This window comes from Delphinus delphis, chromosome 1, assembly GCF_949987515.2.
Source record: "Delphinus delphis chromosome 1, mDelDel1.2, whole genome shotgun sequence".
Lineage (NCBI taxonomy): Eukaryota > Metazoa > Chordata > Mammalia > Artiodactyla > Delphinidae > Delphinus > Delphinus delphis.
The window spans coordinates 4,862,587-4,887,956 of record NC_082683.1 but is presented as its reverse complement, the minus strand read 5'-3'; the positions used below and the strand labels follow the sequence as shown (position 1 = coordinate 4,887,956).

Genomic DNA, 25,370 nt, shown 5'->3' with positions numbered 1-25,370 from the left:
AGAGGATGGAGTGGCTCCCAGGAAACTGACAGGAAGAGAGATGCACTTTAATATTTCATTAGTGTCCCATTAGCAAGATAACACACGTTTTCACACTTGGTGACTTCTTGGGAATAATGTCTTATTCAGAAACAAACGGGGACACCACTGCCGCTTACCCTGCTGGCCTGCGAAGCATGCTGCAGCAGCCAATTGGAAAGGACTTGACCTTCAGGGTTATGGCTACCCCAGCCAGTGAACTCAAGAGTGTGTGACTTTCTGGGAGGCTCCTAAAATACCTGCTAATCCAGATGAAACCCAAGCAACTGAAGTGAAAAAGTAGGGAGGCAAAGCCTTCCTTATGCTTCTCAAACCAGGCTTGTACTGCTCACCCCTCCAGGCCACCCACCACCTGAGGGATCCGAACACCCTGGCCATCACCTCTGGCCCTACAGTTACAGCTACAGTGGAGGGCAGGGGAGGGGAGGCAAGGGGGCAGGGATTCAGGAAGATAAGGGGTGGGGTGTCCTTAGCTACCATTGTGCAAATCACTGTCACTTTCACTTGCTCAGCAAATATGTACCAAACACCTAGCGTGTGCCAGGAATAAGCTTGAGGCTGGGCACAGGGCAGGAAGCAGACAGCAGGCACGGAAGCAGAGAGAAGTAATGAAGTTTGAGGGCTTACGTTTCACAGCAGACCCAAGAGGCAGGCTCGGTGTTCCCATTTTTCAGATGATGAAAATAGCTCAGGGAAGTTAACTGCCCTCCGCAGCTCAAGCCACAGACTCGGCTGCCTGTCCTTACAGCCGGAGGCAGGGATGCGGTAAAGGGAGGGGCCTGGCAGGAGGGCTCTGGGTCCTGGACCTGCTCTGCCCTTGTTGGTCTACCTTTCGGGGCATTTAGAGATGACAAAACACATGCAAAGACTCTGCAGATGAGCTTTGTTTCCAGGCTTTCAGGTGTGTCACTAAGGTCTTATTTTCTGGATGGACGATAATTGCCAGCAGGTGGGACAATCGCTCAGCCCCCTCCTCCCCGTCGCCCACGAGGGCACGAGGTGCCAAAGAAAACGAGCACAGGCAGGGCCCTCCCAGCTCAGAGGAGCCACCTTCATTCATGTGGCCTCCCAGGCGCCCCAACGCCCTCCAGGGACCGCCTTATGGACTGCGCTTCCTGGTCCTTAACAAAAGTCATCATCTGCGTCCGGGGAGCAGAGGGCATCTGGCCTCCAGGGACACCCTCCCCATTTCCCTCTAATTTGGTCTATTAATTTAAAGCAAAGGAAGCTGCCAGGAGTGGTGGGCACAGGGGATGGCTGTGAGGATGTAATTAACGCAGCCGCTCCAAACGCAAGGTGATGCCTCATCAACTCATCAGCAGGTGTACAGCAATTTAGGATGACAGCCTGGAGGACGGCAACGGGGACACGCAGCCACCTTTCAGGTCCGTGCCTCGCCCGCCACTTCAGTTTCCTGGCTGTCGAGCAATGACAAACAAAGCTCTCCCAGCAGAAGGCTCCGAGCTGCCGGAAGCCCAGCAAGAGGTGCTGGTGCCGGAATGGCTGGCGGCCTGGGGGCCAGGCCCAAAGCACCCCGGACCCAGCTAACCACAGGGTCCCATGCAGAGACCCGCTAGGGGACAGGAGAGCACAGCTCCAGCTTTTTTTTTTTTTTTTTTTGCCGTACGCGGGCCTCCCACCGCCGCGGCCCCTCCCTCCGCGGAGCACAGGCTCCGGACGGGCAGGCCCAGCAGCCACGGCTCACGGGCCCAGCCGCTCTGCGGCACTTGGGACCCTCCCGGAACAGGGCATGAACCCGCGTCCCCCGCACCGGCAGGCGGACCCTCAACCACTGCGCCACCAGGGAAGCCCTCAGCTCCAGCTTTTAAATACTTCCCCATTAAAGAGTCAGCGTGGGTTCCTGACCCTGTTCGCTGCGCTCTGCAAACACAGGAGACAAAGATGGACCAAGAGGACGTGGTGGCCTTCCCAAACCACGACCTGCTGGAGGGACAAAAGTTAAGCAGAGGGCTGCTTCCAAACATCACATCAAATCATTTTAGCATTTTCCCTTCAAGAAACAAGACCAGCTAACCTATAAGGGAAAAGAATCTGAAAAAGGACAGATAGACAGATACATAGATACATAGATAGATGGATATATACCTGAATCACTGTGCTATACACCTGAACCACATTGTAAATCAACTATACTTCAATTTAAAAATAAATAAATAGGGAGGGAGATGCAAGAGGGAGGAGATATGGGGATATATGTATATATATAGCTGATTCACTTTGTTATAAAGCAGAAACTAACACATCATTGTAAAGCAATTATACTCCAATAAAGATGTAATAAATAAATAAATAAATAAAGTGGGGGGAAATATAAATAAATAAATAAGAAACTGAATGAAAAAAAAGAAAAGAAACAAGACCAGCATTTCTCCCCACTTCCAAGGAAAAAAAAAAAAATATATATATATATATATATATTCATCTTGTAAGCCTCAAATACAGCAGAAACATTTCAGTAGAGAGGGTTAACCCTGCAAAGTTATGCTCCAGCCTGGCTCCAAAGAGACACACGGGTAGTTTTGGGCCATCCAGGTGACTCTACCCATGCAGAAGCTGGAAGATAACTGGGGAAAAAAGAAGAAAAAAGGTTACCATACTGGTGTGTTGACATGACAACCCTTCTTTTCTTTCCCAGCAGGTCGCCTAGGTAAAGCCCTTGGCGGCTTTGGAATCACCTGGATGGTGAACTTCAATGATGACCCAGCAGAAGAAGATACACAAAGTGTCCCTTCGATCCCTGAGCAGCCACCTGGGCCCCAAAAAAGTTAACACTGCTTCAGCACATCTGCTCCACAAGGGCAGTGAGGGGGTGTGGCCAGACCCCAGGGCCCAGTCACGATACAGATAAAGCCAAGAGCAGAGAAGGGACGGCTGCAGACCCCACAATGGCACATCGTGAAAGGCCCACGGACTCGGGGACCAGTGAGCGGGACGAGGTTAGCTGCTCAGAGCTCGAAACAGGCTGGGCCGCCCTCAGGGTGAAGAGCAGAGCAGATGCAGGAAACCTTCCTTGGTGTTAGGGTAACATGGGAGGGAGGAAACCCAGAAGCCTCCATCCCCTCTGAGAGCTGAGCCCGAAAGAACCAGACCCGGACAGCTCACTCGGGAGCTTTTCACAAGTCTTTTCGCGCACACGTATTAATTTCACCCGGGTCACACTCACGATCTGAGGTCACCCCAGGGAGGCAGGTGGGTGCACCCAGGCCTCACCTGTCACAGGGCTGCCTCTGGTGGGCCACCCCACCTGCTGCGCTTAGACCCACATTACAAATGAACAGCTCTACAGCCGCACCAGCTCCTAGGAGGACTAGAGCCTTCTCTACCCCAGCGTTCTCTCCCCCTCGCACACAACTGCAGCTCTGCCAGGTATAGCTCAGTCCTCAGCTGTGCCAACTGACCCAGGGGTCTGCTCTAGGGCCCCACCTCAGGGTGGAGCACGTTCACCTGGGAACTGCACCCCTGTTGGAGAGGCCCCGGGGCCCAGCAGCCCCGAGGCGGGCCCTTTCTGGCTATGAATTTCCAGATGGTGGCTGTTCCCGCCCCGCCCCAAGGGGCCAGCAGCATTTCTATGATTTTTGCTTAGAAAGAAGAGTTAGTCGTATTTCTCTTCCAAATGCAGCTGGAACAGGGAGGCAAAACTGACCTTTCACACGTATTTTGCATTAATTCAGAAATACTCTATCCGAATAAAGAATATGAGGTGACTTTACTTCACGCACCCTTTCATCTAAATTATTAAAAGCCCACATATAATACTTCGGACGACCAAAGCAGACAAATTTTTTCTCTTAAGGCAAGGAAATCCTCATTTTCCTGGAGAGTAAAAGAGAACGTGCAAGTCAGCCTGCTTAATCCTACCTGCCTCCATTGAAAAAACAGAAAAGGGATTAGGATGTAAAATGACCAGGATGCTTGTGGTTATTATTGTACTTCACCATGTTATTCTTTGATTCGATGCCTTTTAATTAAATTTAAATTGATCGAGCAGTTTCAGCAATGATTTCTCAATACTCATGTGTGATTCTGAAGATGCTAGAATCTGGCTAAATTAATACTTCACACTCACCTGCCAATAACAACTCCTGGTGAAAAATTGCACATTCAGGAGGCTGGCAAAGACTGTCCCACTAAGTAGTGCTGGGAGGACAAGGCAAGGAGCATCTCAGGACAGATTCCCAGCTACCTGTAGAGTCTGGTCTCACAACATCGTACACAATGCCTCGTGAATAGTATTTTTATAAAAGTTGAATCAAAGCATATTTTTAAAAATTTTATGTCCACCTTCCCAACTCCACTCCAAGAAAATAAAATGGATGCAGATTTTGGTTCACGACTGTGAACTCAGACTGTGCCAAACCCGGAGAAGGGTGACAGGACCAGTGTCCTAAGAGGCTTGAATTTATGGGGAGAATCAGGAGGTGAGCAAGTTGCCAATTCGCTGACACAAAAACCTTTTCTTGGGGAAAACGCACTGAACTTTCTTTCAGTCTGCTTCTTGAATACTCTAGCTTAGCATCTGCAGTGAGCTGCAAAGTGTCCTGTGTGCCAGGAAACAGATAAGCTGTGGGTAAAAGGGCTGCATGGTGGGAGCAAGACAGAAGCACCGGGACTTCCCTGGTGGCGCAGTGGTTAGGAATCCACCTGCCAGTGCAGGCAACAGGGGTTCGAGCTCTGGTCCAGGAAGATCCCACACACCGCAGAGCCCGTGCGCCACAACTACTGAGCCTGCACTCTAGATCCCGCGAGCCACAACTACTGAGCCCACACGCCACAACCACTGAATCCGTGTGCTATAACTACTGAGCCCACGCGCCACAACTACTGAAGCCCGTGCGCCTAGAGCCCGTACTCCACAACAAGAGAAGTCACCACAATGAGAAGCCTGCACACGGCAAAAAAGAGTAGTCCCCGCTCGCCGCAACTAGAGAAAGCCTGCACGCAGCAACAAAGATCCAACGTAGCCAAAAATTAATTAATTACTTAAAAAAAAAAAAAGACAAAAGCCCCGGCCATCCACCTGCGCAGCATGGAGAGCAGCTGGGAGTCCTCCACAGATGCCAGGCACCCACTCTGCCAGGCTCGGAAGGCCAGGGGCCACAGTGGAGGTTGGGCATTAAAAACCCCTTCCTGTGCCTTATCTGCAGGGAGACGGATAAGACGCAAGGAGGTGGTGCGTGCCAGGCAGCTGAGGCGCCTTGAAGAAAACCAGCAGACACACAGGGTGAGGGGTGCTCTTCGATGGGGTGACAAGGGGAGCCATGTGAACGGGGCATCTGAGCAGAGCTGAGGGGAGGAGGCATGGTGAGAACGGTCTGGGGTTCCAGGCAGAAGGAACACAAGTACACAGCCATCAAGAACACAGGAGCTGAAGCCAGACCACCCGAGGCCCGGAGGTCACGGGCGGGCTCTAGATTTCACCACAAGCGTGATGGGAGCTCAGCTGGGCTTCGCGCCAGCTTCTGTTTGGGGGCAAGCGCAGAGGGCAGGCGGCTGGCTCTCTCTCTCAGAAGTCAGGGCCACAGTCCCTGCCTGGGTGGCTGCCCATCCTCCCTGTCAGGCTGGCCCAGTACCCGCTGCTCCCCCTCCCAGAGCCTTCAGTGTCTCGCAGGGAAGGGACCGGCAACCCAGGGAACCATGCCAGCTCGCTACCTGGCAAGAGTCACATGAGCCCCGGGAGGTGCCCCAGCTCCGGAAGGTCACCAAGCGGCAGTTTGGACAAGGCCCAGGACTCCTGCCTGGCCTTCATTCGAAGCTCACCCCACAGCAGGCTTCGCCCGAGTTCCTGAATTAAGCTGCGGCGTCCCACTCTCGCCCTTCAAAACTTCTGCGCCCCTCCCACGAACCTGGGGACCAAGGGAGGTGGGCGGCCAGGAGGCGGAGGGTGCAGCAGCTGAGGCTGCAAGTTGGTTTGTCCTGTCTCTTCGCAGCGAGTGTTCCCAGAGGTGAGGGACTGTGTCCCCTCCTCCGTCCCAGGGCCCAGATGTCTGGCAACTCAGCAAATAGTGAAGGTGGACGCTGCTGCTCAGGCCAGGACAGCCCATGACTCTTACTGTTTCTCCAACTCAAGGACGCAGTGGAAACCACACACTGGAGTTTTAAAAAGCAAACAAACTGCAAAGCACTTAGAACAGACGAATCACAAATATTTAAATACTGAGGCCTGAAACTGACGTCTCCACTTCCTCTTCCAACCCCAGGGACAGCAAGGCCGAGTCCCGGCTCAGACGGCACCGACCTCCTAGCGGTCACCTCCGCTCTGCCTCCGTCACCCGCAGCTGCTCAGCCTGGCAGGTTTAAACTTCGCTGAAATGCATATTTTGACTTACTGAAGAAACTTGCGTTGCCGCAGGCAAATAACAACTATGAGAATATTTCACATAGCACCTTCCTCCCGCACTCCCTTTAGGGAAAAGACTGCCGCACTCAAAAATGAGGGGGAGGGAAAATAAAATAAAAAATACATCGAAATAACGGCCACCTAGCGAGAAGGGGAGGCAGATTTCTGAGCCGACCTCCAGACTCACGTGGCTCTGATCTGCCTCTGAGACAATCTCACTCTGCCTTCTGTTGCTTAAACAGTAATTATTAAAGACATCAAAGAAAAACGCCCGCTCCACCGCTACCGGGGCCGCGATCCCCGGCCCATCCCTGCCGCCACCCTGGCTTTCTGTGTCAGTGGGGTAGGACCAGGCTAGAATAGAGCCTCTTCTCTGGCACCAAGAGCCACTTCATTTAAGGCCAGAAGAGAGACCACGGCCCACCCACGGCCCTGCCAGGAGTGAGAAGCAGCAGACACGACACGGGCCTGTTCTGCCACCTCTCATCAGCATCAGTAGCCCAGACACAGCACCTGCACTTGGCGTGGAAGACAACTCCCCTGTTGGGAGCCAACCTTTCTGCCTCCTGTGGAAGGACGCCAGGCAGTGAGTGGGTTCCTCTCCATTCTCCTCCCCGCCCCTCCCCAGGAAGGGAAGCCTGGGAGAGTCCGATCGCCAGGTCCACTTGGGACGTGACATGAAAGAGGCAATCCCTCTTCTTAGCATCGACTCTAGAAAGCTTCCAGATCCCAGAGTGGTCCCTCCTGGTCGTCAGAAGAGATGGTGGGTGACTCGGGGGGCTCCTGTGGCCAGAGCACAGACACTCAGGAAAGTACAGCACCAGCTCCGCACCCCTTGGGGCACCTGGGGGAGCCCCGAGTGTGGGAGCGTGGAGCTTTTCCAGGGAGGGAGAGGCAGGTGCTTCCACCAGGCTGCCTAGGCGGACTTCAATAACCCTATGTGAGCCCCTCTGTGTATGAGGCCCTGTGTCTGGGCCCAGGACACACGAGTGAGAGATCCAGTACTGTCCCCGGTGTGTGTATACACACTCACGAATTACTAACAAAGAAATATGTGAAGTGCAGCACCAACCCAAAGCACGGAACAGCCCATTCTGCCGGGGGACGAGGATAACACAGGAGGATAAATGTCACTGAAACTCACGGTGCTACCATCACGCAGGGACAGACGGGGCAGGCACTGCATGGACCAAGGGCTTCACTGTCATTCTAAGGAGCTGAGGCTTTACCTTGCGGAGCGGGGGGAACTGAGAGCAGAAGTGGGTTGTAGAGAAAGGGGGAAGAAGGCAGGGAGACCCAGGAACAGGTCAGGGGGTCACGGGGGCCCACTCTGGGGCAGTGGTGGGAGGGATGGAGAAGACGGAAGTGGGGGAGGGACACAAAGAAGAACAGGCAGAAGTGACAGATGTTCACCCACAGACTCCAGAGAGCACCAAAGGCACCAAGGAGCGGTGGGCCTGGGCTACTGGTCTCAGGGGACACCCAGAACCAGAGGGAACAGTAGCTGGAGAATTGATGAGTTTGGTTTGGACAGTGAGTGTGAAACGCTCAGTATGCAATGAAACACAGATGTGAAACTCAGGAGGGAGGCGGGGCCTGAAGATACAGATGCGGCATCATGGGTGTACCATGGACACTGAAACCATGAGAAAGAAACAGTTTCTTTTATGCCAGAGTCCTCTTACAAGAGAAAAGAGGGCCAAGGACACACACAGAGGCCCTGGAATCTCAAAGGGGAGCCAGGAAAAAGGCAGCGTCTGTGCGGTGAGCAGGAGAGAGGACGGCGTCCCAGACCAAGGGGGAGGATGGTTTTTCTTCGAGGAAAGAAAGGGACAATTAACATCAACAAATGTTGCAGAGAGTCCTAAAATGAGAAGGTTCTAGTGAATGGGTGGGGAGGCAGAGGCCCGACTTCTATGGTCCAGGAGAAGACGGGAAGGGAAGTGGAAAGAGAAAATAGTGGCAGGAAAGGTCTGAGAGAAACTTTACAGCAAGTGAGAACAGCAGCACATTTGTGAGTAAATGAGAAAGAGCCATTCGGAGTGGACATCTGTATCTTTACTAGCCGCAACTCAAAGAGGAGTGTGAGCTGCGGATACCTTGGGAATCATCCAAAAAGTGGTGATGGTTGAAGCCGTGCCCATGGACGACACGGCTCATGGAGAGTCCAGAGAGAAAAGCAAGGACCCTGGGGTTTAAAGGAGCTGGAGCAAGAGCTTCTTTTCCAAACCCATTCCCACATCCAGCTCAATCCATAAGGCTGGAATTCCAGCCACATTTCCTTCTAGAAGGGGGTGCTCCGATGATTAAGGCACATGGAAAGTCTTCAAGTTCTTTGCAACACTGAGGTTCTCAGTGAATGGTGAAATGGGTAAATAAAGTCAGGTCCTATGGGACCCAGGGTCAAAAACACAGGTTACTTACCTGTCCCTTTGATATTCTGAAGCTTTGAGACATGTCAAATCAATCAATCAGAAAGTTGAGCCTTCCCTATTAACTCCAGGAGAATACTGGATAACATCAACGACATGTACCAAATAGAAACGTGGGTTGGGCTTCCCTGGTGGCGCAGGGGTTGAGAGTCCGCCTGCCGACGCAGGGGACACGGGTTCGTGTCCCGGTCCGGGAAGATCCCACATGCCGCGGAGCGGCTCGGCCCGTGAGCCATGGCCGCTGAGCCTGCGCGTCCAGAGCCTGTGCTCCACAACGGGAGAGGCCACAACAGTGAGAGGCCCACGTACGGCAAAAAAGAAAGAAAGAATCGTGGGTTATGCAAAGTGCACATAATGATAACCAAACAGAAGGGACAGCTAAAAAAAGTCAGGACTCAACAAAATGTCTACCCAAGTGAGATTTTAAGACGCTTCCATTAAAGTACAACTGCCATACAATAAAATGTAGAGACCTTAATCTGATGAGTTTTAACTACCTATGCCCAGGTGATCACAGCCCCAATTGGCATCTAGTCCTTTTCCATCACCGAGGCAGCTTCCTTGCTCTTCCCGGTCACTTGCCCTCCCTGCCCTCAAGAAGTCACTTTACCACCATAGATTGGTTTGTACTTCTTTTGTTTTCTAGATCCATCCATATGGTTATATCAGTCGTTCATTCCTTGTATTGCTCAGTGGTGTTCCATTGTGGTAACAATTTATTTACCCATTTTTCAGATGATAGGTATTTGGGCTGTTTCCAGTTCGGGGCTTTACATGAACATTCCTGCACAAGTCTTTTCATGAATGTGTATTTTCTTCTAAGGTACTGGAATTGCTGGATCATACTGTAGATGTTCAACTTCATAAAAAGTGCCAAACAGGTCTCCAAAGAGGTTGTACCACTGAATGCACGTAATACTCCACAATCTCACTAATATTTGATGTTGGCAGTCATTCTTATTTGAGCCATTCTAATAGGTGGTATCTCATGGTGGTTTTCATTTGTATTCCCTGATGAGTCAGATGTCCAGCACCTAGCCACATGTTTATTGGCCATCCGGGGATCTTCCTTCGTGAAGTAACTGCTCAAAAGTGCACAGGTGTATATGTTCTGACAAACAGGGTTGTGTGAGCACAACCATAATCAAAATATAGAAAACTTCCATCACCCCCAAAAGTTCCTGTGTGCCCTTCTTGGTCAACTCACCTCCACATCCAATGCCCAGCAACCACTGATCTGTTTTCTTTCCATATAGTTTTACCTTTTCCAGAATGTCAGATAAATGTTGTCAGGCAGTACATAGCCTGTTGAGTCTCTGGCTTCTTTCCACTCACAGAATGCATGTGAGATTCAGCCACATTGTATCAGTCTGTGTTTATTACTGAGTAGTACTCCAACAAAGGTGTTGATTCATTCACCAGTTGAACGAATGCCATTTGGGTTTTCAGCTACTGGAAATCATGAATAAAGGCACTGAAAACACAACTTTTCATTCTCTTAGGTAAATACCTAGAAGTGGGATTGCTGGGTCATATTGTGAGTAGAGATTTAAAATTGTTTTCCAGGGTAGATTTATAAGACACTGCCAAACCTCCTTCCAAAATGGCTGTGCCACTCTGCCTTCCCACCAGCAAGGTATGAGAGTTGGTGTTATCAGGTTTTGTTTTTGTTTTTGTTTTGTTTTATATATTTATATATCTATTTACTTGGCTACACCAGGTCTTAGTTGCAGCACACAGGATCTTCATTGTGGCATGTGGGCTCTTAGTTTTGTCATGTGGAATCTAGTTCCCGGACCAGGGATCGAACCTGGGCCCCCTGCACTGGGAGCGTGGAGTCTTAACCGCTGGACCACCAGGGAAATCCCTGTTTTTGTTTTGAAGGCATTCTAACAGGTGTTTACTAGTACCTCATTGTGGCTTTTAGTCTCATTTCCCTGATAATGAGGTTGAACTTCTTTCATGTGCTTTGCCGCCATCTGTACATCTTAAAGTGTCTATTCAAATCTCTTGCCCATTTTTAAACTGCGTTGTTTGCATACTATTGAGTTTTAAGAGTTCTTCATATATCCTGAATATTAGTCCTTTATTAGACATATGCTTTACAAAATTTCCCTCCCAGTCTGTATCTTTCCATTGTCTTAACGGTATCTTTGGAAGAAGAGAATTTAAAAAAAATTTTTTTTTTTTTTGGCGGTACGCAGGCCTCTCACTGTTGTGGCCTCTCCCATTGCGGAGCACAGGCTCCGGACACGCAGGCTCAGCGGCCATGGCTCACAGGCCCAGCTGCTCCACGGCATGTGGGATCTTCCCGGACCAGGGCACGAACCCGTGTCCCCTGCATCGGCAGGCGGACTCTCAACCACTGCGCCACCAGGGAAGCTCGAATTTTAAAATTTTGATCAAGTCTGAAATACATTTTTTTTCTCTTGTGGATTGGCCTTTTGGTATCTAAGAAATCTTTGCTTGTTCCAAAGTCACAAAAACTTTCCCTTTTTTCTTCTGGAAGCTTTACAGTTTTAGAATCTAAACTTTGGCCTATAATTCATTTTGAGTTAATTTTTGTACATGGTCCAAGGTATGGGTCGAGAGGTTCATGTTTTTTGCATATGATGTCTAACTGTTCCATTATGATTTGTTGAAAAGACTATCCTTTCTCCATTGAATTGCCTTTGCACCTTTGTCAAAAATCAACTGACCATGTATGTGTGGGTCTATTTCTGTACTGTCTGTTCTATCCCATTGATCTATGTGTCTATCCTTTTGCAATACCAAACTGTCTTGATTACGGTAGCTTTATAGGAAGTCTTGAAAATCAGGCATTGCAATCTTCTAGCTTTGTTCTTTTTCAAAATTGATTTGGTTTTTCTAGGTCCTTTGCATTTCCATATAAACTTTACAGTCAACTTGTCTAAACTCTGACTAGGATGGCACAGAATTCATCAATCATTTTAGGGAAAGGGGGCATCTTAACTACATTGAATCTCTCAATCCGCAGTACAGCCCTCCATTTACGTAGCTCTTCTCTCATGCTTCCCAGCAATGTTTTGTAGTTTTCAGTGTAGAAGTCTTTACACACATTTACTCAGTTTTACTCTAAGGTATTTGATGTTTTTGAAACGATTGTAAATGGTATTGATTTTTTAATTTTTCTTTTTTTTCCTAACATATAGAAATACAATTGACCTTACATCTTGCAGCCTTGTTGAATTCACTCATTCTTTCATGCGCTGCATATATGTATATATTTATTCCCCAGGATTTTTCATAATCATGTTGTGTGCAAATACAGGTTACATTCTGGAGATAGATTACTTTGTCTGAAACTACAAAGGATAGGTGCTTTTCAATGATAAGAAAGTGTTCCAAATTTCAGGGGGGAAAAAAAAAAGCCTTGGAGAAAATTTAACTGCGTAAGTTGAGATGGCAGATTTTTATCTCAGAGTTTTATTTCCTTCTCTTGTTAGATTAACGCCCTCTTACAAGGGAGGGTGGGAGGCTGTTTCGCTGCATGGCAGTGGGATGCGGTCATCCGGGCATTCGGGTGGACGGGACAACCTACACACAGCTTCAGTTACTCCTTCTATACATCGCCTCTTTCTCCGGTGGTGTCAGTGTTGGCAACAAGCCTGCAGAACACCAGCAGCCCAGGGAACGAAGCAGACGTCTTAGTGCCTCTCCACCCTCTATCACCTGGATATTTACCATAAGCTTCTGATAATAAGATCTCGGTGGGCCTCGTAAACAAACTTTGGATTTCACATGTGATTTTTCAAAGAGCTCCAGGGAGTGGGGCTGTTAATAGCACTTTTTCCACCAGCACAGGAGGCACGTGATAAAGTCTCAATTACAGGTAACCAATAATCCAGTGACAATAAACACATAGCAGTGTTTGAAATGTAAAAACTGAAAACACCCTTGTTGAACAGGAAGGCAGCATCAAGTTCACCAAGTTTATGGCTCAATTACTGAAGTCCACAAAAACAAGGAAACAGATCAACTGATGAAAGACTTGACAAGGGATTGGGTTTTAAATGTATTTCTGCCCCCATCTGATTTTTTTCCATCCTGCAATCTTATACAATTTGACTAACGTCCTCAGTCAGATCTATGGTATCAACCACTAGGATCTGTTTGAAGTTAATGATTGCCTCCATCACAAAAATCAAGTAATTACTTATCATGCTAGTGTGTCTGCCCAATAGTCTCACATGTGATTTCTCTATTATGAGGCAGTGAGACTATATATGTATGTGCATTTGTGTGTTATATATATAATTTTTTTAACAGAGAAATAACTCTAGAGCACTCCGCTGCCATTCTATCAAATGCAAGGCAAGTGATTGCTGAGTTCCCAATTACGTTCAACCTTAAATCACACTGCTTGGTCTGGTTGTATATCCAGCCCTACAGGGAGTTGTGCAAAGGCATATATTTGGCAAGCTTTCAAAGCACGGCTACAAAACACGTGCTGAAGAAAATGATTGAAAATATTAAGAAAGCGGTCATTTATTTTAGAAAGCCTGTTCATGTGAGACAATACGCTGCTTCCCAGAATAGGCTCCATCCATCAGGAAAACACTACAAGCCAGCACACCCTGGCTGGGGCCTGAGGCTCAGCCACTACACTGCCATGATTATGATTCATCACCCTCGGTGCATCTAAGATGGATAAGCGGGCTGGCCACGCTTCCACGATGGCGGCCGAGCTGTCCAGGGTGGCAGACCCTCCCCCACCCAGATGATCTCAGGGACCCTAGAAAACCACCTGGTTCTCCCTGTGGATCCTCACGAGAGCACTGAGGCACAGAAGAGGGATGGAAGGCCTGAGCACCTTGGTGCTGGGTCTAGATCAGTTACTACTCCATTAAGAGATAACAGTTCAGGGCTCCCCTGGTGGCACAGTGGTTGGGAGTCCGCCTGCCGATGCGGGGGACGCGGGTTCGTGCCCCGGTCCGGGAGGATCCCACATGCCGCGGAGCGGCTGGACTTGTGAGCCATGGCCACTGAGCCTGCGCCTCTGGAGCCCGTGCTCTGCAACAGGAGAGGCCACAGCGGTGAGAGGCCCACGTACCGCAAAAAAAAAAAAAAAAAAAAAAGAGAGATAACAGTTCAAACAAAACAAACCAGGGCTCCATGGCAACCAAGTACCTGTTGTCAACCAGGAGGTCTGCTATGTGATAAGAGGCCAGTGGCCCTTCTAGGGATCAGGCTAGCTGGGCCAGTTAACCTTGGCCAACTGAAGTAGAGGAGAGTCCATCTGAGATGAGACTCGGGAAGTCTCTTTCCAGTGTCTTCCCTGAACTCCCCCTGGAAACCTTCTGTACCACCCTGAGGGGCCAACCCACAAGCCAATTCCACCCAGAATAACTGTTCCCAATGACGAGCCCATTTTCTCACTGTCTGTGAGCTCTAACTTATATGCCTGAAAGAGAGAATTTATAACCTCTCCTTCCATCACTCCAACCTGAGGAATGGGCAACAGATGAATCTTGTAAAGTATACATAATGATTAGTTTCCTCTAGATCAGGACATACTAAAATTTAACAAATATTTAAGTCTCTCAACCAACTTTAAGAAACATTTAGGGACTTCCCTGGTGGCACAGTGGTTAAGAATCCGCCTGCCAATGCAGGGGACACGGGTTCGATCCCTGGCCCAGGAAAATCCTACATGCTGGGAAGCAACTAAGCCCGTGCACCACAACTACTGAGCCTGCGCTCTAGAGCCCGCGAGCCACAACTACTGAGCCTGCACACCTAGAGCCCGTGCTCCGCAACAAGAAAAGCCACCGCGATGAGAAGCCCGCGCACCGCAAGGAAGAGTAGCCCCCTCTCGCCTCAACTAGAGAAAGCCCGCGGGCAGCAACGAAGACCCAGCGCAGCCAAAAACAAATTAATTAATTTATCTATTTAAAAAATAATAAGAAACATTTAATGAGCCAACCACAGTACCAAGGCAAGGAACATAGAACTGCATCTTACTAACTGAACCACTGGAATCTCAGCTTTCCTAAGGCAACCACTTTGAATCGGTGGGGGGTTTCAGATACCACTAAACACAGCGTCTGCAATGAAGACGGAAGTTACTGGCTGGTGGACAGCCAGAAATGTCTGCAAATATCTAAGACAAGAGAGGACATACCAGAAAAAGACAACCAAGCAGTTCGTGAGCAGGAAATCATTTAGGCTCTTTGAAGGGTTAGAAAGGAGAAATGAACAATGGTAAATGAGTGCTTTTCCCTTGCTAACATCCAAGGCCAGGGAAATATGGCCAGTGAAATGCAACCAGTGTGTCCATCAAGAAGGGCCAGCCTCACTTATTCAAGCTGGATCAGACGGCCCTGTCTGCTTCATTTTCAAACAAATAACAAGGAGCACACACACTGTCAAGTGTACCATACACACTAATTTCTAATAAGCCACATGGGAAAGTCACTGCCCTTCAAATACTTAACGGGATTATTGACCACTAGTAGCCAGGTATGTACGGGAATAGGTTTAGAGTATTCAGTTGACTAAGCCAGCATGTTAATTTCAAAAGCAATCAACCAAAGGGTCGAATCAGGAAAGCGAGACCATTTAAGAGTATGCAGTGGATGGTTTCTAGTGTTTGTTATCAGAGAAAAGTGGCTCCAGTGGAGACAGGCTTACTGAGTGTTCGGTAACTAGGAAACCAATGACTGACAGGCACTCCCAACTCCTCTCCCTGCGACCAGCTGACCCTAAACACACACCAGCAACTCATGGTGGGAACACTGCCTGCTGTGCTGCCCACTTCTTACAAACAGGACCCTCCATAAACTGGTCAAAACCCCTCTTCCAGCCCTATCTACCCACCTTCATCTCACATGTCTCAATCCTGCACAGGCCAGGCAAGCCGGGAGCAGGCAGTCAAGTGCCTTGACTTGAGTGCGTGAGGCTCCGTCACACGTGGAAGGGGGAGACTGTCTTAAGCCGAGTCCAATGAGCTGACGCTCGAAAACGACTCAGCCCTCCTGCTCAAGGGCTCTGTCCACAGGTCTGAGTGCCAAAAGGTCCATTTCACTACAAATCAGCTGAGAAGTTACTGTTTCTTTCATACAGCCTAACCACTGTAACAACGTGCTGATCAAGGTAGCAGCAAGAATGGAAAGCTGCACAGGGGGGATTTTGCTTAGCAGACGGGTCTCCTGGGCTCTACAACCCAGTCCCCAACTAGCGCATTTGAGACCAAAGTAAATGCTTCAATCACCAGCATGGAATGGCGTGATATAGCTGAGATTCAGTGAGCTGGAAATATGATTCTTTTCTCCCTGAGGAAGGTGAACGTGAAGGGTTCAATTAACTACTTCCAGGCACTGTCACCAACTTTCTAGGTATCAGCAGACTTACCACATTTTCCTCCTAAAAATCTGAGATGTCTCCAGGAGGAAAAACCAAGGAAGCAAAAAGAAAGCTCCCCACCAAAGTTTAGATTTCTGCAAATATCGGTATCTTAGCAGATTCGTTCCCTCACCCCAGAATGAAGGTTGAACATAGCGTCCCCATCACGCTCCTAAGAAACACGCCACAGGAGAAAACACAGAAAATGAGGCCTGGCTTTCAAGCTGGGTGCAAGTGAGTTCACATTCAGCCTCCGGCAAGGGAGGCAGCGCCGCCCTGTCCCACGGCCCCAGCAAAGACGCAGAGCACCGCTGGGGGGGCGCCCACTGAGAGCCAAGAACGCCGGCAACATGAACTCTTCATGGGCGGGGGCAACCACATTCACATCCTCCTCAGGACACAGGCCCATTCTGCTGAAGCACAGCCATTCCGTGAATCCCGGAATGCCAACTTTCAATGTCTAAAGGCAAGGTTTACAGCAGTGTTTCCTCAACGGTTCCCCAAAGGACTTCAGGACTGTCCTTCTAGGGGCCCAGTTATACCAGGTCAGCGCTCCCCTAGGACAGCAGTGATCTCTGGGGTTCCTCGCCTGCATCCACTTTATCAGTGATGATCTGTGCACACGTACAGTCACTTCTAGCTGCTGGGAATACAGCTGAGGAGACAAGGTCCCTGCCCTAAAAGAGCATGCATTCTAGTGGGGTGGGGAGGAGAGAAGGAAGGAAAAGAAAGATAAAACATTCCAGACAGTAATAAATGCTATTAAAAACACACACACGAAACCTGCCAGATGACAGAATGAAGGGGGACTATGCTAGATTGGGTTGACCGGGAAGGGCCTCTCTAGGAAGATGACATTTGAGGGGAGACCTGAATGGCATGAAGAAGCCAGCATAGCAAGAGGGGGAGGAGGGGAGGGCATCACGCAGAAGAAACAGCCAATGGGAGAGAAGCACACTTGATGTGTTCCGGGTACAGGCAGCGTCAGTGTGCCCAGGAGGAGGGCAAACGGTGGGAAGTGTGAGCCGTGGCAGGACCAGACCACGAAGGCCGACTGTACATCACACGGATGGAAAGTCACCGCAGGGTTCAAGCAAGCTAGTGACCTCATCCTGATTACATTCTGAATAACTCACCCGGGCCCCGCCCAGGGAGCCGAGGAGTCCACCCGGGAAAAGGTGATGGATGTCCAGGCAAGGAAAACGAAGGATGCTTGGACTCGGGAGGTACCCGTGGAGACGTGCAAAGCAGAACACGTCCTGAAGGAGAACCGAAGGACCTACAGATGGAGTCCACGTTTGGGTTGAGGGAAAGGGCAGAATCAAGGACACTCCTGAGCCTCTGGCTTGAAGCACTGCTGGGTTTGGATGTCAGCCCTCGTCTTCACTTTCACAAGTATTCTCCAGGCTCTTTCCACCAACAGTGAACTTCAACCCTCACCAGCCACCTTTTAACAGTGGACAGAGAATACTGCACCCCCTGCAAAACTGAAAGGCAGACTTGGGAAGTAATACTTATAATCATGCTCCAAAATGAAAGGTAAGTTCCAGCCTAAGGGAGGCCTGACGAGAGTCCAGAAGAAGCTGCCCGAGCTACTCACCCGACTCCGCCCGCGACACCACCCTCTGGACCGGGAGACTCTGCTTCCTGGCTCTGCCCAGGCCCTCCAGACGAAGAGCTGCTCACGGAGCATTTTCAGCTTCCTTTAACCAGGCTTTTAAAAACAGATACTTTTTCTACCCCTAAGTTTGTCACCATTTAAAATGTTGTACTGGTTAGTGGTAATTATGTAAATGCAAGCAGCCATGTCTACTTTTAAAAGGGAACCCCATTTTGCATTCTTACATCCTGAAATGTTTAAAATAGCTAGTCCAGTGATGTTTTCACTTTAGTCGAACCGTTTGTGTGGATTTAAATACAGGTTCAGCAGAAACCAAAGCAAGTCACACATTTACTTTCTATTAAACATCTAAATCAGAAGATTAAAAGCCTATTTTACATTTAACAGAAAGAAGCCGTCAAATCAGCAAAGCAACAGCCTCACCGTATTTACTGCCAAGCAGGGCTGAGGTTTGAGAGGTAATCAATTTCGGAAGGGAGGGATGGGTTTCTTTAAACTCTTCAAAAAAGGAAAAATACATGTGAGCAAACCTTTAATTACAGTAACTTTCAAAGAACCTACAAAGCCTTTATTCTTTCCAAACCTAATGCTTTTTAAAGGCAACTCTTGCCCCTTAATTCCACATGAAATATTCAGTATAGCATAATTAAATTTTATTCCACGCTATTTTTGTTGGATTCATGGAAATAAGAGGGTGGTAGCATCTTTTAAAACAAACTTCCCAGCAACTTCACTTTCACAGCGAATGGCTGGTTCTCAAAATTGAATTTAAAATGCAAACCCCACTCCAAATGCATATTTCAGTCCAGGACAGACAGGTGGGTTGTAACACCCAACCTGCAAAGAAACGACTGCCCCCTCCTCCACTCACTAAACTGTGTGTGCCACAAGGTACCTCTGAACACAGATCTCATTTCTCAACATGTAAATACCGGGGCCTTGTTTAGTTCTTCATATGAATCTATCCGGTGGGTAAAGAAAACAGAAAGAAAAAAGACAGGGAAAGAAGCACCCATCTGTGGCAGAAAGACGTGTAATCTCAATAACTATTTGGATAACTGGATCATTTGTGGGCAGTGGGCTTGATGTTTTTGATCATTATTGTAACTTACATAACCAAAATCTTAATCTCTTTTCCAATCAGTGTCAGTAAGCTACAAGTGGACACAAATCATCTCTCTCTCAGACTGGTGACCCAGGTCACAGGACTCAAAGAAAGAGAAGTGGTAACACACTTGTCGAGTGATCCACAGCAAAGTCCACCAGCCACAGGAAGCCTGGGACCCCATCTCGTCTGACTTTCTGGCATCAGTCCCATGGGAGCCCCCCCGATGGGACAAAATCCTAGTAAAACATGCATCTCCCCCATAATGTGCACAGGAAGCTAAAGTCTTCACTTTACATTTTCCAAACATATCAATAGGGACCATCTCAGATCAATGGTGACCCAACCTCTCAGTCCAGCCAGACCATCCCATTTGTTCTATAACTTCCTAAAAGGCACCAAACCTAAAGAGGGTAACCAAAACAATGAAAACAAAGATTTATCAAGTGACATCCGACATTGCTGTAAGACAGCAGCGTATCCACCCAGGCTAGAGGCCATTAGAAAAGCCACTGGGGATTTATCCCGGATGCTGCTCCAGAATCCTGAGCTGCCAGGCTAGAACCGGGCAAGCACCTGGATGCTTTGTCAGCTTAAAACAATTTCTTTAAAAAGATGGTTCTTAATGAGACTGTGAGAACCTCAAAAGATTAAAATGTATCTTAAAATAATAAAAATGTGTCTTAATTCTTACACTTGACTTTGGCTTTGTAGATTCGTCTACTTTATTGATTTTAAAAAAGACCACCGGGCTTCCCTCGTGGCGCAGTGGTTGGGAGTCCGCCTGCCGATGCGGGGGACGTGGGTTCGTGCCCCGGTCCGGGAGGATCCCACGTGCCGCAGAGCAGCTGGGCCCGTGAGCCATGGCCGCTGAGCCTGTGCGTCCGGAGCGGCCCGCGTACCGCAAAAAAAAAAAAAAAAAAACACCACCCACCAAACTCAGCCAAGTGATCAGTGAGAACTTAACAGCCTGGGAAAAGCTGCCACTACAGCCACCAATGGGTTCCTCTGAACTCAGGGTTCCAGAAGGGTTAAAATGAGCTGATAAAAATAGAGACCTAACCAAAGCCAAACAAACGTACGTGACGACAAAATTAAATTTTTAAACCACAGAAACAGGTATTCGAATTTAAAGCATCTACCCCACAATATTTGCAAAAACAATTTTTTGAGACTCATTTTTGTTTTCTGTTCAGATCTAAATGTTTAAATAAGACGTCTGCTAGCTTTTCAAAAAACCTGGCCCATTTATCACTTTTTCGAACTACATCATCTTCCCATTCAAATATCTCAGTGACTCTTGTAGGAAAGATGCTGCTCGTGTCCCTAATGTCAAGGTGTCTCTGCAGTACAGGGTGTACCCAAAGATCACAAACAGGATGCCGCCTCAGAAGAAGCTGCAGTTATACTGGGGCCTGTGGAAGCTCGGTGACGGCACAGACCAGTTATTTCTGCTGAAGGCACAGCATAGGGAGACTCTGTTAAATCAAGCCTAATATTGCTGATTTCACAATACTCAGTAAGGATCTGGGCTGAAACAAAATACATCAACTGTCAATTAAGTATTGAAGAAGTGTTTTGCATATTAAAAGCACAAATATCACTGGGGTGGAAGTTGGCCAATTTAAACGGGGGAGGAAAGGAGCATTTTCACAGCCACATCCTTGCAGGAGTACCAGGCAGACATGGGCTGGAGGGGCTCAGTCTATATTTGCAGGATGCCTCTACTGAACTTCAACTCCAACTCTTGCTATGTGACCTCAACCAGGGGTGACAAGGCTTTCCCTGCCTCTTTCTCGGGGTTGTTAAGAAACCAAATAACATGTCTGTGAAATCATTTGCTTAACCGTAAAGGCACATAAAATTGGAGTTGCTGATATTCTGGGTTTATATAATAATGCTAATTATAGGTTACTGATATATTAAAACTAGCCAGTGAACTTTTAACTGGGAAACCCAGCAAGTTTCTTCCTGTATTTCTGAATATTAGAAATATTGGGGGATTAGGGGAGGGGGGGACTGAAAATGCATGTGCTTCTACCTTGACTTAAACTGATGGTGTGAGAAGTAGCCCTCAGACTGCAAAAATGCCCAGCTGAAATAATGACATAAACTGCCTATTTCGTCTTTCCTTTGGTTGCACAGCTCATTAACTGCATAAACCGGGAAACTATTTAGGTGTTAAGATCCTGGAAAATCAAAGAAGGTATTCTGATGTCAAACGGTCACAGACATGGACCAACATAAAAACACAAAGAGGGTTTGGAAGCAAATGCCACATCTACAGCAAAACTCAGGTATTCAAGGCCATCATTTCAGCCTTAGCAAAGCAGTGAATTGGCACTTACAGCCTAATTTGATCAAAGTTCACAGGGATTATACATGAAAAGTTATCAGGAAAACTCAACAGTATAAAAGTGAGGCTTGCAGGAAAAACTAGGTAAGGAGTATATGAGAACTCTGTACCATTTTTGCAACTTTGCTGTAAATATAAAACTATTCCAAAATTAAAAGTTCATTTTTCGAAATGATCTGTTAAATTTAAAAAGGGGGGAGAAGCTTGCTTTTGAGGAAGAAAAGGAAGCTAACATATTTAATAGCACTCTGTGCAGTTCAATATAAGACTTTTTCACATATCAACTAATTTCAACCTCACAACCATCTCTTGACACAGGTTAGAATCAGCAGCAGCAGTCCTACCTGACATCTAAAGAAACTCATAAAAGAACAATCTTCCCAGGGGATCCCACAGTTCTTCAGAGGTGGAGGTGGGATCCAGTTCCTGGTCCGCCTGACCACAAAGCCCAAAGCCCAAAGCGTAACCAGGTCTGGCCAGGGGACCTAAGTGGGAATGGGGGTGCTGCCCACTAGGGAAGATGGAAACGGGACACGGACGTCCATGTAATACTAATCTACTGGGCAGGCTCATCTCAGCCGTACCAGTGAGTCACCCAAAGGCCATCAGTCCAGGAAGTGACATGGTCCCCTCCTTGAGAAGGCAAGTTAAGAGATACATCTAAAAATGGATGTCCTGGTGCCCCGTGGAAAACCTTGACGTTGGTATACCTTCTTACAGCAAGTTCACCTGAAAATGTTTTCAACCCAGAAATCGACCCACAAGCTAAGCTTCTAAAGAAGGCTCCCTGGGTACCTCCCTGATGGCAGCAGTGGTTAAGAATCCACCTGCCAATGCAGGGGGACATGGGTCTGAGCCCTGGTCCAGGAAGATCACACATGCCGCAGAGCAACTAAGCCCGTGCACCACACCTACTGGGCCTGCGCTCTAGAGCCCACGTGCCACACCTGCTGAGCCCGGGCGCGACAACTATTAAAGCCCGCGCATCGAGAGCCCGTGCTCCGCGACAAGAGGAACCACGACAGTAAGAAGCCCACGCACTGCAACGAAGAGTAGCCCCCGCTCGCTGCAACGAGAAAGCCCGCGCGCAGCAACGAAGACCCAATGCAGCCAAAAATAAATAAATAAATACATTTATAAACAAATAAATAAATAAAGGAGGCTCCCTGAAAGGCTGTTTCTAGTGAACTCAGGGCCACAGCTCCACGGAATAGGAAACTGACAAGCACCACACACGTGAAAAATACAAAATCACAGGTGGGCATAAACCAACCACCATGCAACTTTTCAAAACCCACCAAAAGGAAAGCTCAGAAATAACCAATTATAAGGTGGCTCCCCTTTAGAAGAGCCATCTGAAGGCTCATGGGTCACCCTCTCTGCCTGATGTCCTGTGTGCCACCAGAGGGCACTAACTCATGTAATCGCTCTTGAAATTCTGAAGTCACACATTTTGAACTGCAGGAATGTTGAATGAAAGCTAAATTTCAAATTAATGAAAGGACAAATTTGATACGGGCTTTAAGGACTTGGTAGTCATAAATTTCAATTTAATTCCATAAAACTTAGAAGTACACATATGACGCAGCAGAGTAGGCTAAAAACAGTAAGTTAACCAACTCTTCAGATTTATGAAAATAATGGATTTCAAAATAGAGCTAAGAGTTACACATTTGCTCCTGCATCTTTTGTCACTGGGGCTGTCGTTTGTATAACATGTCCCAGCAGCTCTGACGTGTACACAAAAGAGCACAAAGAAAAACATTTCACTTCTTCGTTGCTTTAAAAAGCCACTCTTCATTGAATTACCAGTGGACATGTACCATAATAAAATTATAGTAGTTTATTATGCATGATTAAAACATGATTTAATCTTTTGTATGAAAATCCCTGTAAGAATAAATAGCGAACATTTACCGGTGCTCATTACGCCCTAGGTTGCTATTCTGAGTACATTACACTTATTTAATACAACATCCCTCTGAGAGGCTATAAAACTCTATTTTAGTAAAAAGTTCAAACTTGCATTTCTTGAAGGCAATCAAGAATTTTTCTTTACATTTGTGTCTTCCACCGATGATTTATTTGTCCACAAGACTATAAATTCAGACTTGTGAGTTCTGCTTCATTAACCCCCTTCTGCAATTATTTCTTCACCCCAGAATTCACACTTCTTACACTTCCATGCGACGATAAGATTACATCAAGAGTTCAGTGATCAGTTTAATGAAAAATGCATTATGCCCTGAAAGGGGTTTTGTTTTGCTTTGTGGTACATAAAAATCATAAAAATCTTGGCTTTTCACACTTAAGTTAAAAGGAACTGAAACATATTTACTGTTTGATCAGAAATGCTGGTTACTTCTCTGTGTGACATAAAATGCCAGCTCAATTGGTCCTGCTTTTTCTGCTTTTAGTTGATTCCTTCAGTGTCCAATAAATAACTGAAGTTTACACTGAAATGGACAAAATTGGACCAATAAAATACGCTACACCTGAAAAGAAGTTTCAGTCCTTTAGACAATTCGTCACGAGCTGGTGCCACAAATAAACTCACCTTGAGGCAACAGCCCCCATCACAGGGTACTGTCTCCTTGGTTTTGTTTTTGCGGGAGAGAGAGAGGGAGGGAGGGAGGGAGGATGGAGGGAGGGAGGGAGGATGGAGGGAGGAGGGAGGGAGGGAGGGAAGGGAGGGAGGGAGGGAAGGAAGAGGGCAAAGAGGGAGGGAGGGAGGGAGGATGGAGGGAGGGAGGGAGGGAAGGAAGGGAGGGAGGAGGGAGGGAGGGAGGGAGGAGGGAGGGAGGGAGGGAGGGAAGGAAGGAAGGGAGGGAAGGAAGGGGGCAAAGAGGGAGGGAGGGAGGGAGGATGGAGGGAGGGAGGGAGGGAGGGAGGGAGGAGGGAGGGAGGGAGGGAAGGAAGGGGGCAAAGAGGGAGGGAGGGAGGGAGGGAGGGAGGGAGGGAGAAGGGAGGGAGGGAGGGAGGGAGGAGGGAGGGAGGGAGGGAGGAGGGAGGGAAGGAACAACCTCCTCAAAGAACAACATCTTCAAGAACAACATGGAATGGGACCTAATGAAACTTCAAAGCTTTTGTACAGCAAAGGAAACCATAAACAAGACCAAAAGACAACCCTCAGAATGGGAGAAAATATTTGCAAATGAAGCAACCGACAAAGGATTAATCTCCAAAATTTACAAGCAGCTCATGCAGCTCAATAACCAAAAAACAAACAACCCAATCCAAAAATGGGCAGAAGACCTAAATAGACATTTCCCCAAAGAAGATATACAGACTGCCAACAAACACATGAAAGAATGCTCAACATCATTAATCATTAGAGAAATGCAAATCAAAACTACAATGAGATATCATCTCACACCAGTCAGAATGGCCATCATCAAAAAATCTAGAAACAATAAATGCTGGAGAGGGTGTGGAGAAAAGGGAACCCTCTTGCACTGCTGGTGGGAATGTGAATTGGTTCAGCCACTATGGAGAACAGTATGGAGGTTCCTTAAAAAACTACAAATAGAACTACCATATGACCCAGCAATCCCACTACTGGGCATATACCCTGAGAAAACCGAAATTCAAAAAGAGTCATGTACCAAAATGTTCATTGCAGCTCTATTTACAATAGCCCGGAGATGGAAACAACCTAAGTGCCCATCATCGGATGAATGGATAAAGAAGATGTGGCACATATATACAATGGAATATTACTCAGCCATAAAAAGAAACGAAATTGAGCTATTTGTAATGAGGTGGATAGACCTAGAGTCTGTCATACACAGTGAAGTAAGTCAGAAAGAAAAAGACAAATACCGTATGCTAACACATATATATGGAATTTAAGAAAAAAAATGTCATGAAGAACCTAGGGGTAAGGCGGGAATAAAGACGCAGACCTCCTAGAGAACGGACTTGAGGTTATGGGGAGGGGGAGGGATGAGCTGTGACAGGGCGAGGGAGAGTCATGGACATATACACACTAACAAACGTAGTAAGGTAGATAGCTGGTGGGAGGCAGCCGCATGGCACAGGGATATTGGCTCGGTGCTTTGTGACCGCCTGGAGGGGTGGGATAGGGAGGGTGG

The 25,370-nt window shown here is 47.7% G+C and overlaps 1 protein-coding gene and 1 pseudogene across 1 annotated transcript in view; one reads left to right on the top strand and one right to left on the bottom strand.

Moving 5' to 3' along the window:
- The window catches only part of CAMTA1 (calmodulin binding transcription activator 1), an 890,922-nt gene that overhangs the window by 760,641 nt on the left and 104,911 nt on the right, over positions 1–25,370 (bottom strand). The gene's annotated exons all lie outside the window — the stretch shown is intronic.
- Positions 5,087–25,370, top strand: part of LOC132433028 (ubiquitin-conjugating enzyme E2 variant 1 pseudogene) — a 45,480-nt pseudogene continuing 25,196 nt past the window's right edge.